This window comes from Pelobates fuscus, chromosome 9, assembly GCF_036172605.1.
Source record: "Pelobates fuscus isolate aPelFus1 chromosome 9, aPelFus1.pri, whole genome shotgun sequence".
NCBI classification, from domain to species: Eukaryota; Metazoa; Chordata; class Amphibia; order Anura; family Pelobatidae; genus Pelobates; species Pelobates fuscus.
In genome coordinates this window covers 44,595,860-44,608,867 of record NC_086325.1, presented here as the reverse complement: position 1 = coordinate 44,608,867, position 13,008 = coordinate 44,595,860, and the positions used below count along the sequence as shown (strand labels likewise).

Genomic DNA, 13,008 nt, shown 5'->3' with positions numbered 1-13,008 from the left:
ACATGGACACCTTTAGGAGTTAATGCAGATGCTTCATTTTTTTCAAACTTGTGAAACAATTTGAGAGAGAAAACTGCCTTTTGTTAGAAACACACTTTCAGAGCTCTCTCTTTTTGGCATAAGTGGCAATTCCAATGATTTGCATAAGTTGATGAGAAAGAAATAGCATGATTTCCAAAGAATTTTTCTGTTTTCATTTCTCTAACAATGGCTAAAAGCAGTGTTTCCACCAGGTAACTTCTTCCAATATATCCCTCTGTTTCTGATGACTTTTATTTAAAGGTTTGCTTTAAAAGATTTGAAGGAAACTGCCCTTTATCTTATATTTGTAGTAATTTTATATCATAGGGTTGTTTGATTTAGTTAAACGCACCAATTTTTATCATTAAAAGTAACAAAGAAACTTGCCCCTTTTCAGAAGAACATGCCAGGCTTCTGCATTGGTGTTTGAAGCTTCATAAACATCGACCACGAAGGGACTCGAACCCTCAATCTTCTGATTCGAAGTCAGACGCCTTAGCCATTAGGCCACGCGGTCTCAATTTTGAGTGTGTGTGTGGCAGCGTATCTGGGAAAAAGAAAAAACATAGCATGACAAATTGCAGAAGCGATTCAACTTGTGAAAAAAATTGGAGAAACCTCCCTTTGTCCGAAAGAGGCACCACTTACTGCACACTCTTTCAAGCAGTGACAGCAATTTTAAAAGATGGATTAAGTAACGATGGAAGAAAGGCAAAGCTTTGCAAAACAACATCTTGATTTTCGATTCCCCAGAAATGAGCAGAGCCGAATTTGTCCGCTCAGTCAAATAGAGGAAATCTACTGTTAGAAGGGAATGCAGTTGTTTCAATTCTTCAAACTTGACGACAACAACGTGGAAGGACAAGCCAAAACAGAATCCTCCTCTTCCATGAGGTCACTTGGCAGAAAACATGGACACCTTTAGGAGTTAATGCAGATACTTCATTTTTTTCAAACTTGTGAAACAATTTGAGAGAGAAAACTGCCTTTTGTTAGAAACACACTTTCAGAGCTCTCTCTTTTTGGCATAAGTGGCAATTCCAATGATTTGCATAAGTTGATGAGAAAGAAATAGCATGATTTCCAAAGAATTTTTCTGTTTTCATTTCTCTAACAATGGCTAAAAGCAGTGTTTCCACCAGGTAACTTCTTCCAATATATCCCTCTGTTTCTGATGACTTTTATTTAAAGGTTTGCTTTAAAAGATTTGAAGGAAACTGTCCTTTATCTTATATTTGTAGTAATTTTATATCATAGGGTTGTTTGATTTAGTTAAACGCACCAATTTTTATCATTAAAAGTAACAAAGAAACTTGCCCCTTTTCAGAAGAACATGACAGGCTTCTGCATTGGTGTTTGAAGCTTCAAAAACATCGACCACGAAGGGACTCGAACCCTCAATCTTCTGATTTGAAGTCAGACGCCTTATCCATTAGGCCACGCGGTCTCAATTTTGGGTGTGATGTGGCAGCGTATCTGGGAAAAAGAAAAAACATAGCATGACAAATTGCAGAAGCGATTCAACTTGTGAAAAAAATTGGAGAAACCTGCCTTTGTCCGAAAGAGGCACCACTTACTGCACACTCTTTCAAGCAGTGACAGCAATTTTAAAAGATGGATTAAGTAACGATGGAAGAAAGGCAAAGCTTTGCAAAACAACATCTTGATTTTCGATTCCCCAGAAATGAGCAGAGTTGAATTTGTCCCCTCAGTCAAATAGAGGAAATCTACTGTTAGAAGGGAATGCAGATGTTTCAATTCTTCAAACTTGACGACAACAACGTGGAAGGACAAGCCAAAACAGAATCCTCCTCTTCCATGAGGTCACTTGGCAGAAAACATGGACACCTTTAGGAGTTAATGCAGATGCTTCATTTTTTTCAAACTTGTGAAACAATTTGAGAGAGAAAACTGCCTTTTGTTAGAAACACACTTTCAGAGCTCTCTCTTTTTGGCATAAGTGGCAATTCCAATGATTTGCATAAGTTGATGAGAAAGAAATAGCATGATTTCCGAAGAATTTTTCTGTTTTCATTTCTCTAACAATGGCTAAAAGCAGTGTTTCCACCAGGTAACTTCTTCAAATATATCCCTCTGTTTCTGATGACTTTTATTTAAAGGTTTGCTTTAAAAGATTTGAAGGAAACTGTCCTTTATCTTATATTTGTAGTAATTTTCCATCATAGGGTTGTTTGATTTAGTTAAACGCACCAATTTTTATCATTAAAAGTAACAAATAAACTTGCCCCTTTTCAGAAGAACATGACAGGCTTCTTCATTGGTGTTTGAAGCTTCATAAACATCGACCACGAAGGGACTCGAACTCTCAATCTTCTGATTCAAAGTCAGACGCCTTATCCATTAGGCCACGCGGTCTCAATTTTGGGTGTGTGTGGCAGCGTATCTGGGAAAAAGAAAAAACATAGCATGACAAATTGCAGAAGCGATTCAACTTGTGAAAAAAATTGGAGAAACCTCCCTTTGTCCGAAAGAGGCACCACTTACTGCACACTCTTTCAAGCAGTGACAGCAATTTTGAAAGATGGATTAAGTAACGATGGAAGAAAGGCAAAGCTTTGCAAAACAACATCTTGATTTTCGATTCCCCAGAAATGAGCAGAGCCGAATTTGTCCGCTCAGTCAAATAGAGGAAATCTACTGTTAGAAGGGAATGCAGTTGTTTCAATTCTTCAAACTTGACGACAACAACGTGGAAGGACAAGCCAAAACAGAATCCTCCTCTTCCATGAGGTCACTTGGCAGAAAACATGGACACCTTTAGGAGTTAATGCAGATACTTCATTTTTTTCAAACTTGTGAAACAATTTGAGAGAGAAAACTGCCTTTTGTTAGAAACACACTTTCAGAGCTCTCTCTTTTTGGCATAAGTGGCAATTCCAATGATTTGCATAAGTTGATGAGAAAGAAATAGCATGATTTCCAAAGAATTTTTCTGTTTTCATTTCTCTAACAATGGCTAAAAGCAGTGTTTCCACCAGGTAACTTCTTCCAATATATCCCTCTGTTTCTGATGACTTTTATTTAAAGGTTTGCTTTAAAAGATTTGAAGGAAACTGTCCTTTATCTTATATTTGTAGTAATTTTATATCATAGGGTTGTTTGATTTAGTTAAACGCACCAATTTTTATCATTAAAAGTAACAAAGAAACTTGCCCCTTTTCAGAAGAACATGACAGGCTTCTGCATTGGTGTTTGAAGCTTCAAAAACATCGACCACGAAGGGACTCGAACCCTCAATCTTCTGATTTGAAGTCAGACGCCTTATCCATTAGGCCACGCGGTCTCAATTTTGGGTGTGATGTGGCAGCGTATCTGGGAAAAAGAAAAAACATAGCATGACAAATTGCAGAAGCGATTCAACTTGTGAAAAAAATTGGAGAAACCTGCCTTTGTCCGAAAGAGGCACCACTTACTGCACACTCTTTCAAGCAGTGACAGCAATTTTAAAAGATGGATTAAGTAACGATGGAAGAAAGGCAAAGCTTTGCAAAACAACATCTTGATTTTCGATTCCCCAGAAATGAGCAGAGTTGAATTTGTCCCCTCAGTCAAATAGAGGAAATCTACTGTTAGAAGGGAATGCAGATGTTTCAATTCTTCAAACTTGACGACAACAACGTGGAAGGACAAGCCAAAACAGAATCCTCCTCTTCCATGAGGTCACTTGGCAGAAAACATGGACACCTTTAGGAGTTAATGCAGATGCTTCATTTTTTTCAAACTTGTGAAACAATTTGAGAGAGAAAACTGCCTTTTGTTAGAAACACACTTTCAGAGCTCTCTCTTTTTGGCATAAGTGGCAATTCCAATGATTTGCATAAGTTGATGAGAAAGAAATAGCATGATTTCCGAAGAATTTTTCTGTTTTCATTTCTCTAACAATGGCTAAAAGCAGTGTTTCCACCAGGTAACTTCTTCAAATATATCCCTCTGTTTCTGATGACTTTTATTTAAAGGTTTGCTTTAAAAGATTTGAAGGAAACTGTCCTTTATCTTATATTTGTAGTAATTTTCCATCATAGGGTTGTTTGATTTAGTTAAACGCACCAATTTTTATCATTAAAAGTAACAAATAAACTTGCCCCTTTTCAGAAGAACATGACAGGCTTCTTCATTGGTGTTTGAAGCTTCATAAACATCGACCACGAAGGGACTCGAACTCTCAATCTTCTGATTCAAAGTCAGACGCCTTATCCATTAGGCCACGCGGTCTCAATTTTGGGTGTGTGTGGCAGCGTATCTGGGAAAAAGAAAAAACATAGCATGACAAATTGCAGAAGCGATTCAACTTGTGAAAAAAATTGGAGAAACCTCCCTTTGTCCGAAAGAGGCACCACTTACTGCACACTCTTTCAAGCAGTGACAGCAATTTTGAAAGATGGATTAAGTAACGATGGAAGAAAGGCAAAGCTTTGCAAAACAACATCTTGATTTTCGATTCCCCAGAAATGAGCAGAGCCGAATTTGTCCGCTCAGTCAAATAGAGGAAATCTACTGTTAGAAGGGAATGCAGATGTTTCAATTCTTCAAACTTGACGACAACAACGTGGAAGGACAAGCCAAAACAGAATCCTCCTCTTCCATGAGGTCACTTGGCAGAAAACATGGACACCTTTAGGAGTTAATGCAGATGCTTCATTTTTTTCAAACTTGTGAAACAATTTGAGAGAGAAAACTGCCTTTTGTTAGAAACACACTTTCAGAGCTCTCTCTTTTTGGCATAAGTGGCAATTCCAATGATTTGCATAAGTTGATGAGAAAGAAATAGCATGATTTCCAAAGAATTTTTCTGTTTTCATTTCTCTAACAATGGCTAAAAGCAGTGTTTCCACCAGGTAACTTCTTCCAATATATCCCTCTGTTTCTGATGACTTTTATTTAAAGGTTTGCTTTAAAAGATTTGAAGGAAACTGTCCTTTATCTTATATTTGTAGTAATTTTATATCATAGGGTTGTTTGATTTAGTTAAACGCACCAATTTTTATCATTAAAAGTAACAAAGAAACTTGCCCCTTTTCAGAAGAACATGCCAGGCTTCTGCATTGGTGTTTGAAGCTTCATAAACATCGACCACGAAGGGACTCGAACCCTCAATCTTCTGATTCGAAGTCAGATGCCTTATCCATTAGGCCACGCGGTCTCAATTTTGCGTGTGTGTGTGGCAGCGTATCTGGGAAAAAGAAAAAACATAGCATGACAAATTGCAGAAGCGATTCAACTTGTGAAAAAAATTGGAGAAACCTCCCTTTGTCCGAAAGAGGCACCACTTACTGCACACTCTTTCAAGCAGTGACAGCAATTTTAAAAGATGGATTAAGTAACGATGGAAGAAAGGCAAAGCTTTGCAAAACAACATCTTGATTTTCGATTCCCCAGAAATGAGCAGAGCCGAATTTGTCCGCTCAGTCAAATAGAGGAAATCTACTGTTAGAAGGGAATGCAGTTGTTTCAATTCTTCAAACTTGACGACAACAACGTGGAAGGACAAGCCAAAACAGAATCCTCCTCTTCCATGAGGTCACTTGGCAGAAAACATGGACACCTTTAGGAGTTAATGCAGATGCTTCATTTTTTTCAAACTTGTGAAACAATTTGAGAGAGAAAACTGCCTTTTGTTAGAAACACACTTTCAGAGCTCTCTCTTTTTGGCATAAGTGGCAATTCCAATGATTTGCATAAGTTGATGAGAAAGAAATAGCATGATTTCCAAAGAATTTTTCTGTTTTCATTTCTCTAACAATGGCTAAAAGCAGTGTTTCCACCAGGTAACTTCTTCCAATATATCCCTCTGTTTCTGATGACTTTTATTTAAAGGTTTGCTTTAAAAGATTTGAAGGAAACTGTCCTTTATCTTATATTTGTAGTAATTTTATATCATAGGGTTGTTTGATTTAGTTAAACGCACCAATTTTTATCATTAAAAGTAACAAAGAAACTTGCCCCTTTTCAGAAGAACATGACAGGCTTCTGCATTGGTGTTTGAAGCTTCATAAACATCGACCACGAAGGGACTCGAACCCTCAATCTTCTGATTTGAAGTCAGACGCCTTATCCATTAGGCCACGCGGGCTCAATTTTGGGTGTGTGTGTGGCAGCGTATCTGGGAAAAAGAAAAAACATAGCATGAAAAATTGCAGAAGCGATTCAACTTGTGAAAAAAATTGGAGAAACCTCCCTTTGTCCGAAAGAGGCACCACTTACTGCACACTCTTTCAAGCAGTGACAGCAATTTTAAAAGATGGATTAAGTAACGATGGAAGAAAGGCAAAGCTTTGCAAAACAACATCTTGATTTTCGATTCCCCAGAAATGAGCAGAGCCGAATTTGTCCGCTCAGTCAAATAGAGGAAATCTACTGTTAGAAGGGAATGCAGATGTTTCAATTGTTCAAACTTGACGACAACAACGTGGAAGGACAAGCCAAAACAGAATCCTCCTCTTCCATGAGGTCACTTGGCAGAAAACATGGACACCTTTAGGAGTTAATGCAGATGCTTCATTTTTTTCAAACTTGTGAAACAATTTGAGAGAGAAAACTGCCTTTTGTTAGAAACACACTTTCAGAGCTCTCTCTTTTTGGCATAAGTGGCAATTCCAATGATTTGCATAAGTTGATGAGAAAGAAATAGCATGATTTCCAAAGAATTTTTCTGTTTTCATTTCTCTAACAATGGCTAAAAGCAGTGTTTCCACCAGGTAACTTCTTCAAATATATCCCTCTGTTTCTGATGACTTTTATTTAAAGGTTTGCTTTAAAAGATTTGAAGGAAACTGTCCTTTATCTTATATTTGTAGTAATTTTCCATCATAGGGTTGTTTGATTTAGTTAAACGCACCAATTTTTATCATTAAAAGTAACAAATAAACTTGCCCCTTTTCAGAAGAACATGACAGGCTTCTGCATTGGTGTTTGAAGCTTCAAAAACATCGACCACGAAGGGACTCGAACCCTCAATCTTCTGATTTGAAGTCAGACGCCTTATCCATTAGGCCACGCGGTCTCAATTTTGGGTGTGATGTGGCAGCGTATCTGGGAAAAAGAAAAAACATAGCATGACAAATTGCAGAAGCGATTCAACTTGTGAAAAAAATTGGAGAAACCTGCCTTTGTCCGAAAGAGGCACCACTTACTGCACACTCTTTCAAGCAGTGACAGCAATTTTAAAAGATGGATTAAGTAACGATGGAAGAAAGGCAAAGCTTTGCAAAACAACATCTTGATTTTCGATTCCCCAGAAATGAGCAGAGTTGAATTTGTCCCCTCAGTCAAATAGAGGAAATCTACTGTTAGAAGGGAATGCAGATGTTTCAATTCTTCAAACTTGACGACAACAACGTGGAAGGACAAGCCAAAACAGAATCCTCCTCTTCCATGAGGTCACTTGGCAGAAAACATGGACACCTTTAGGAGTTAATGCAGATGCTTCATTTTTTTCAAACTTGTGAAACAATTTGAGAGAGAAAACTGCCTTTTGTTAGAAACACACTTTCAGAGCTCTCTCTTTTTGGCATAAGTGGCAATTCCAATGATTTGCATAAGTTGATGAGAAAGAAATAGCATGATTTCCGAAGAATTTTTCTGTTTTCATTTCTCTAACAATGGCTAAAAGCAGTGTTTCCACCAGGTAACTTCTTCAAATATATCCCTCTGTTTCTGATGACTTTTATTTAAAGGTTTGCTTTAAAAGATTTGAAGGAAACTGTCCTTTATCTTATATTTATAGTAATTTTCCATCATAGGGTTGTTTGATTTAGTTAAACGCACCAATTTTTATCATTAAAAGTAACAAATAAACTTGCCCCTTTTCAGAAGAACATGACAGGCTTCTTCATTGGTGTTTGAAGCTTCATAAACATCGACCACGAAGGGACTCGAACTCTCAATCTTCTGATTCAAAGTCAGACGCCTTATCCATTAGGCCACGCGGTCTCAATTTTGGGTGTGTGTGGCAGCGTATCTGGGAAAAAGAAAAAACATAGCATGACAAATTGCAGAAGCGATTCAACTTGTGAAAAAAATTGGAGAAACCTCCCTTTGTCCGAAAGAGGCACCACTTACTGCACACTCTTTCAAGCAGTGACAGCAATTTTGAAAGATGGATTAAGTAACGATGGAAGAAAGGCAAAGCTTTGCAAAACAACATCTTGATTTTCGATTCCCCAGAAATGAGCAGAGCCGAATTTGTCCGCTCAGTCAAATAGAGGAAATCTACTGTTAGAAGGGAATGCAGATGTTTCAATTCTTCAAACTTGACGACAACAACGTGGAAGGACAAGCCAAAACAGAATCCTCCTCTTCCATGAGGTCACTTGGCAGAAAACATGGACACCTTTAGGAGTTAATGCAGATGCTTCATTTTTTTCAAACTTGTGAAACAATTTGAGAGAGAAAACTGCCTTTTGTTAGAAACACACTTTCAGAGCTCTCTCTTTTTGGCATAAGTGGCAATTCCAATGATTTGCATAAGTTGATGAGAAAGAAATAGCATGATTTCCAAATAATTTTTCTGTTTTCATTTCTCTAACAATGGCTAAAAGCAGTGTTTCCACCAGGTAACTTCTTCCAATATATCCCTCTGTTTCTGATGACTTTTATTTAAAGGTTTGCTTTAAAAGATTTGAAGGAAACTGTCCTTTATCTTATATTTGTAGTAATTTTATATCATAGGGTTGTTTGATTTAGTTAAACGCACCAATTTTTATCATTAAAAGTAACAAAGAAACTTGCCCCTTTTCAGAAGAACATGCCAGGCTTCTGCATTGGTGTTTGAAGCTTCATAAACATCGACCACGAAGGGACTCGAACCCTCAATCTTCTGATTCGAAGTCAGACGCCTTATCCATTAGGCCACGCGGTCTCAATTTTGCGTGTGTGTGTGGCAGCGTATCTGGGAAAAAGAAAAAACATAGCATGACAAATTGCAGAAGCAATTCAACTTGTGAAAACAATTGGAGAAACCTCCCTTTGTCCGAAAGAGGCACCACTTACTGCACACTCTTTCAAGCAGTGACAGCAATTTTAAAAGATGGATTAAGTAACGATGGAAGAAAGGCAAAGCTTTGCAAAACAACATCTTGATTTTCGATTCCCCAGAAATGAGCAGAGCCGAATTTGTCCGCTCAGTCAAATAGAGGAAATCTACTGTTAGAAGGGAATGCAGTTGTTTCAATTCTTCAAACTTGACGACAACAACGTGGAAGGACAAGCCAAAACAGAATCCTCCTCTTCCATGAGGTCACTTGGCAGAAAACATGGACACCTTTAGGAGTTAATGCAGATGCTTCATTTTTTTCAAACTTGTGAAACAATTTGAGAGAGAAAACTGCCTTTTGTTAGAAACACACTTTCAGAGCTCTCTCTTTTTGGCATAAGTGGCAATTCCAATGATTTGCATAAGTTGATGAGAAAGAAATAGCATGATTTCCAAAGAATTTTTCTGTTTTCATTTCTCTAACAATGGCTAAAAGCAGTGTTTCCACCAGGTAACTTCTTCAAATATATCCCTCTGTTTCTGATGACTTTTATTTAAAGGTTTGCTTTAAAAGATTTGAAGGAAACTGTCCTTTATCTTATATTTGTAGTAATTTTCCATCATAGGGTTGTTTGATTTAGTTAAACGCACCAATTGTTATCATTAAAAGTAACAAATAAACTTGCCCCTTTTCAGAAGAACATGACAGGCTTCTTCATTGGTGTTTGAAGCTTCATAAACATCGACCACGAAGGGACTCGAACCCTCAATCTTCTGATTCGAAGTCAGACGCCTTATCCATTAGGCCACGCGGTCTCAATTTTGGGTGTGATGTGGCAGCGTATCTGGGAAAAAGAAAAAAACATAGCATGACAAATTGCAGAAGCGATTCAACTTGTGAAAAAAATTGGAGAAACCTGCCTTTGTCCGAAAGAGGCACCACTTACTGCACACTCTTTCAAGCAGTGACAGCAATTTTAAAAGATGGATTAAGTAACGATGGAAGAAAGGCAAAGCTTTGCAAAACAACATCTTGATTTTCGATTCCCCAGAAATGAGCAGAGCCGAATTTGTCCCCTCAGTCAAATAGAGGAAATCTACTGTTAGAAGGGAATGCAGATGTTTCAATTCTTCAAACTTGACGACAACAACGTGGAAGGACAAGCCAAAACAGAATCCTCCTCTTCCATGAGGTCACTTGGCAGAAAACATGGACACCTTTAGGAGTTAATGCAGATGCTTCATTTTTTTCAAACTTGTGAAACAATTTGAGAGAGAAAACTGCCTTTTGTTAGAAACACACTTTCAGAGCTCTCTCTTTTTGGCATAAGTGGCAATTCCAATGATTTGCATAAGTTGATGAGAAAGAAATAGCATGATTTCCAAAGAATTTTTCTGTTTTCATTTCTCTAACAATGGCTAAAAGCAGTGTTTCCACCAGGTAACTTCTTCAAATATATCCCTCTGTTTCTGATGACTTTTATTTAAAGATTTGCTTTAAAAGATTTGAAGGAAACTGTCCTTTATCTTATATTTGTAGTAATTTTCCATCATAGGGTTGTTTGATTTAGTTAAACGCACCAATTTTTATCATTAAAAGTAACAAATAAACTTGCCCCTTTTCAGAAGAACATGACAGGCTTCTTCATTGGTGTTTGAAGCTTCATAAACATCGACCACGAAGGGACTCGAACCCTCAATCTTCTGATTCGAAGTCAGACGCCTTATTCATTAGGCCACGCGGTCTCAATTTTGGGTGTGATGTGGCAGCGTATCTGGGAAAAAGAAAAAACATAGCATGACAAATTGCAGAAGCGATTCAACTTGTGAAAAAAATTGGAGAAACCTGCCTTTGTCCGAAAGAGGCACCACTTACTGCACACTCTTTCAAGCAGTGACAGCAATTTTAAAAGATGGATTAAGTAACGATGGAAGAAAGGCAAAGCTTTGCAAAACAACATCTTGATTTTCGATTCCCCAGAAATGAGCAGAGCCGAATTTGTCCCCTCAGTCAAATAGAGGAAATCTACTGTTAGAAGGGAATGCAGATGTTTCAATTCTTCAAACTTGACGACAACAACGTGGAAGGACAAGCCAAAACAGAATCCTCCTCTTCCATGACGTCACTTGGCAGAAAACATGGACACCTTTAGGAGTTAATGCAGATGCTTCATTTTTTTCAAACTTGTGAAACAATTTGAGAGAGAAAACTGCCTTTTGTTAGAAACACACTTTCAGAGCTCTCTCTTTTTGGCATAAGTGGCAATTCCAATGATTTGCATAAGTTGATGAGAAAGAAATAGCATGATTTCCGAAGAATTTTTCAGTTTTCATTTCTCTAACAATGGCTAAAAGCAGTGTTTCCACCAGGTAACTTCTTCAAATATATCCCTCTGTTTCTGATGACTTTTATTTAAAGGTTTGCTTTAAAAGATTTGAAGGAAACTGTCCTTTATCTTATATTTGTAGTAATTTTCCATCATAGGGTTGTTTGATTTAGTTAAACGCACCAATTTTTATCATTAAAAGTAACAAATAAACTTGCCCCTTTTCAGAAGAACATGACAGGCTTCTTCATTGGTGTTTGAAGCTTCATAAACATCGACCACGAAGGGACTCGAACCCTCAATCTTCTGATTCGAAGTCAGACGCCTTATCCATTAGGCCACGCGGTCTCAATTTTGGGTGTGATGTGGCAGCGTATCTGGGAAAAAGAAAAAACATAGCATGACAAATTGCAGAAGCGATTCAACTTGTGAAAAAAATTGGAGAAACCTGCCTTTGTCCGAAAGAGGCACCACTTACTGCACACTCTTTCAAGCAGTGACAGCAATTTTAAAAGATGGATTAAGTAACGATGGAAGAAAGGCAAAGCTTTGCAAAACAACATCTTGATTTTCGATTCCCCAGAAATGAGCAGAGCCGAATTTGTCCCCTCAGTCAAATAGAGGAAATCTACTGTTAGAAGGGAATGCAGATGTTTCAATTCTTCAAACTTGACAACAACGTGGAAGGACAAGCCAAAACAGAATCCTCCTCTTCCATGAGGTCACTTGGCAGAAAACATGGACACCTTTAGGAGTTAATGCAGATGCTTCATTTTTTTCAAACTTGTGAAACAATTTGAGAGAGAAAACTGCCTTTTGTTAGAAACACACTTTCAGAGCTCTCTCTTTTTGGCATAAGTGGCAATTCCAATGATTTGCATAAGTTGATGAGAAAGAAATAGCATGATTTCCAAAGAATTTTTCTGTTTTCATTTCTCTAACAATGGCTAAAAGCAGTGTTTCCACCAGGTAACTTCTTCCAATATATCCCTCTGTTTCTGATGACTTTTATTTAAAGGTTTGCTTTAAAAGATTTGAAGGAAACTGTCCTTTATCTTATAATTGTAGTAATTTTATATCATAGGGTTGTTTGATTTAGTTAAACGCACCAATTTTTATCATTAAAAGTAACAAAGAAACTTGTCCCTTTTCAGAAGAACATGACATGACAGGCTTCTGCATTGGTGTTTGAAGCTTCATAAACATCGACCACGAAGGGACTCGAACCCTCAATCTTCTGATTTGAAGTCAGACGCCTTATCCATTAGGCCACGCGGGCTCAATTTTGGGTGTGTGTGTGGCAGCGTATCTGGGAAAAAGAAAAAACATAGCATGAAAAATTGCAGAAGCGATTCAACTTGTGAAAAAAATTGGAGAAACCTCCCTTTGTCCGAAAGAGGCACCACTTACTGCACACTCTTTCAAGCAGTGACAGCAATTTTAAAAGATGGATTAAGTAACGATGGAAGAAAGGCAAAGCTTTGCAAAACAACATCTTGATTTTCGATTCCCCAGAAATGAGCAGAGCCGAATTTGTCCGCTCAGTCAAATAGAGGAAATCTACTGTTAGAAGGGAATGCAGATGTTTCAATTGTTCAAACTTGACGACAACAACGTGGAAGGACAAGCCAAAACAGAATCCTCCTCTTCCATGAGGTCACTTGGCAG

At 37.8% G+C, this 13,008-nt stretch overlaps 8 non-coding genes across 8 annotated transcripts; all 8 read right to left on the bottom strand.

The window, feature by feature from the left end:
- Positions 1 to 465: 465 nt before the first annotated feature.
- TRNAR-UCG (transfer RNA arginine (anticodon UCG)) lies at positions 466 to 538 on the bottom strand. The gene has a single exon. It is a non-coding gene; the product is annotated as a tRNA-Arg (tRNA).
- Positions 539 to 2,324: 1,786 nt separating this feature from the next.
- On the bottom strand, positions 2,325 to 2,397 carry TRNAQ-UUG (transfer RNA glutamine (anticodon UUG)). Its single transcript has one exon. It is a non-coding gene; the product is annotated as a tRNA-Gln (tRNA).
- A 1,784-nt stretch (positions 2,398 to 4,181) lies between these two features.
- TRNAQ-UUG (transfer RNA glutamine (anticodon UUG)) lies at positions 4,182 to 4,254 on the bottom strand. The gene has a single exon. It is a non-coding gene; the product is annotated as a tRNA-Gln (tRNA).
- An 855-nt stretch (positions 4,255 to 5,109) lies between these two features.
- TRNAR-UCG (transfer RNA arginine (anticodon UCG)) lies at positions 5,110 to 5,182 on the bottom strand. The gene has a single exon. It is a non-coding gene; the product is annotated as a tRNA-Arg (tRNA).
- Positions 5,183 to 7,898: 2,716 nt separating this feature from the next.
- TRNAQ-UUG (transfer RNA glutamine (anticodon UUG)) lies at positions 7,899 to 7,971 on the bottom strand. The gene has a single exon. It is a non-coding gene; the product is annotated as a tRNA-Gln (tRNA).
- An 855-nt stretch (positions 7,972 to 8,826) lies between these two features.
- TRNAR-UCG (transfer RNA arginine (anticodon UCG)) lies at positions 8,827 to 8,899 on the bottom strand. Its single transcript has one exon. It is a non-coding gene; the product is annotated as a tRNA-Arg (tRNA).
- Positions 8,900 to 9,756: 857 nt separating this feature from the next.
- TRNAR-UCG (transfer RNA arginine (anticodon UCG)) lies at positions 9,757 to 9,829 on the bottom strand. Its single transcript has one exon. It is a non-coding gene; the product is annotated as a tRNA-Arg (tRNA).
- Positions 9,830 to 11,615: 1,786 nt separating this feature from the next.
- TRNAR-UCG (transfer RNA arginine (anticodon UCG)) lies at positions 11,616 to 11,688 on the bottom strand. Its single transcript has one exon. It is a non-coding gene; the product is annotated as a tRNA-Arg (tRNA).
- Between the last annotated feature and the right edge of the window lie 1,320 nt (positions 11,689 to 13,008).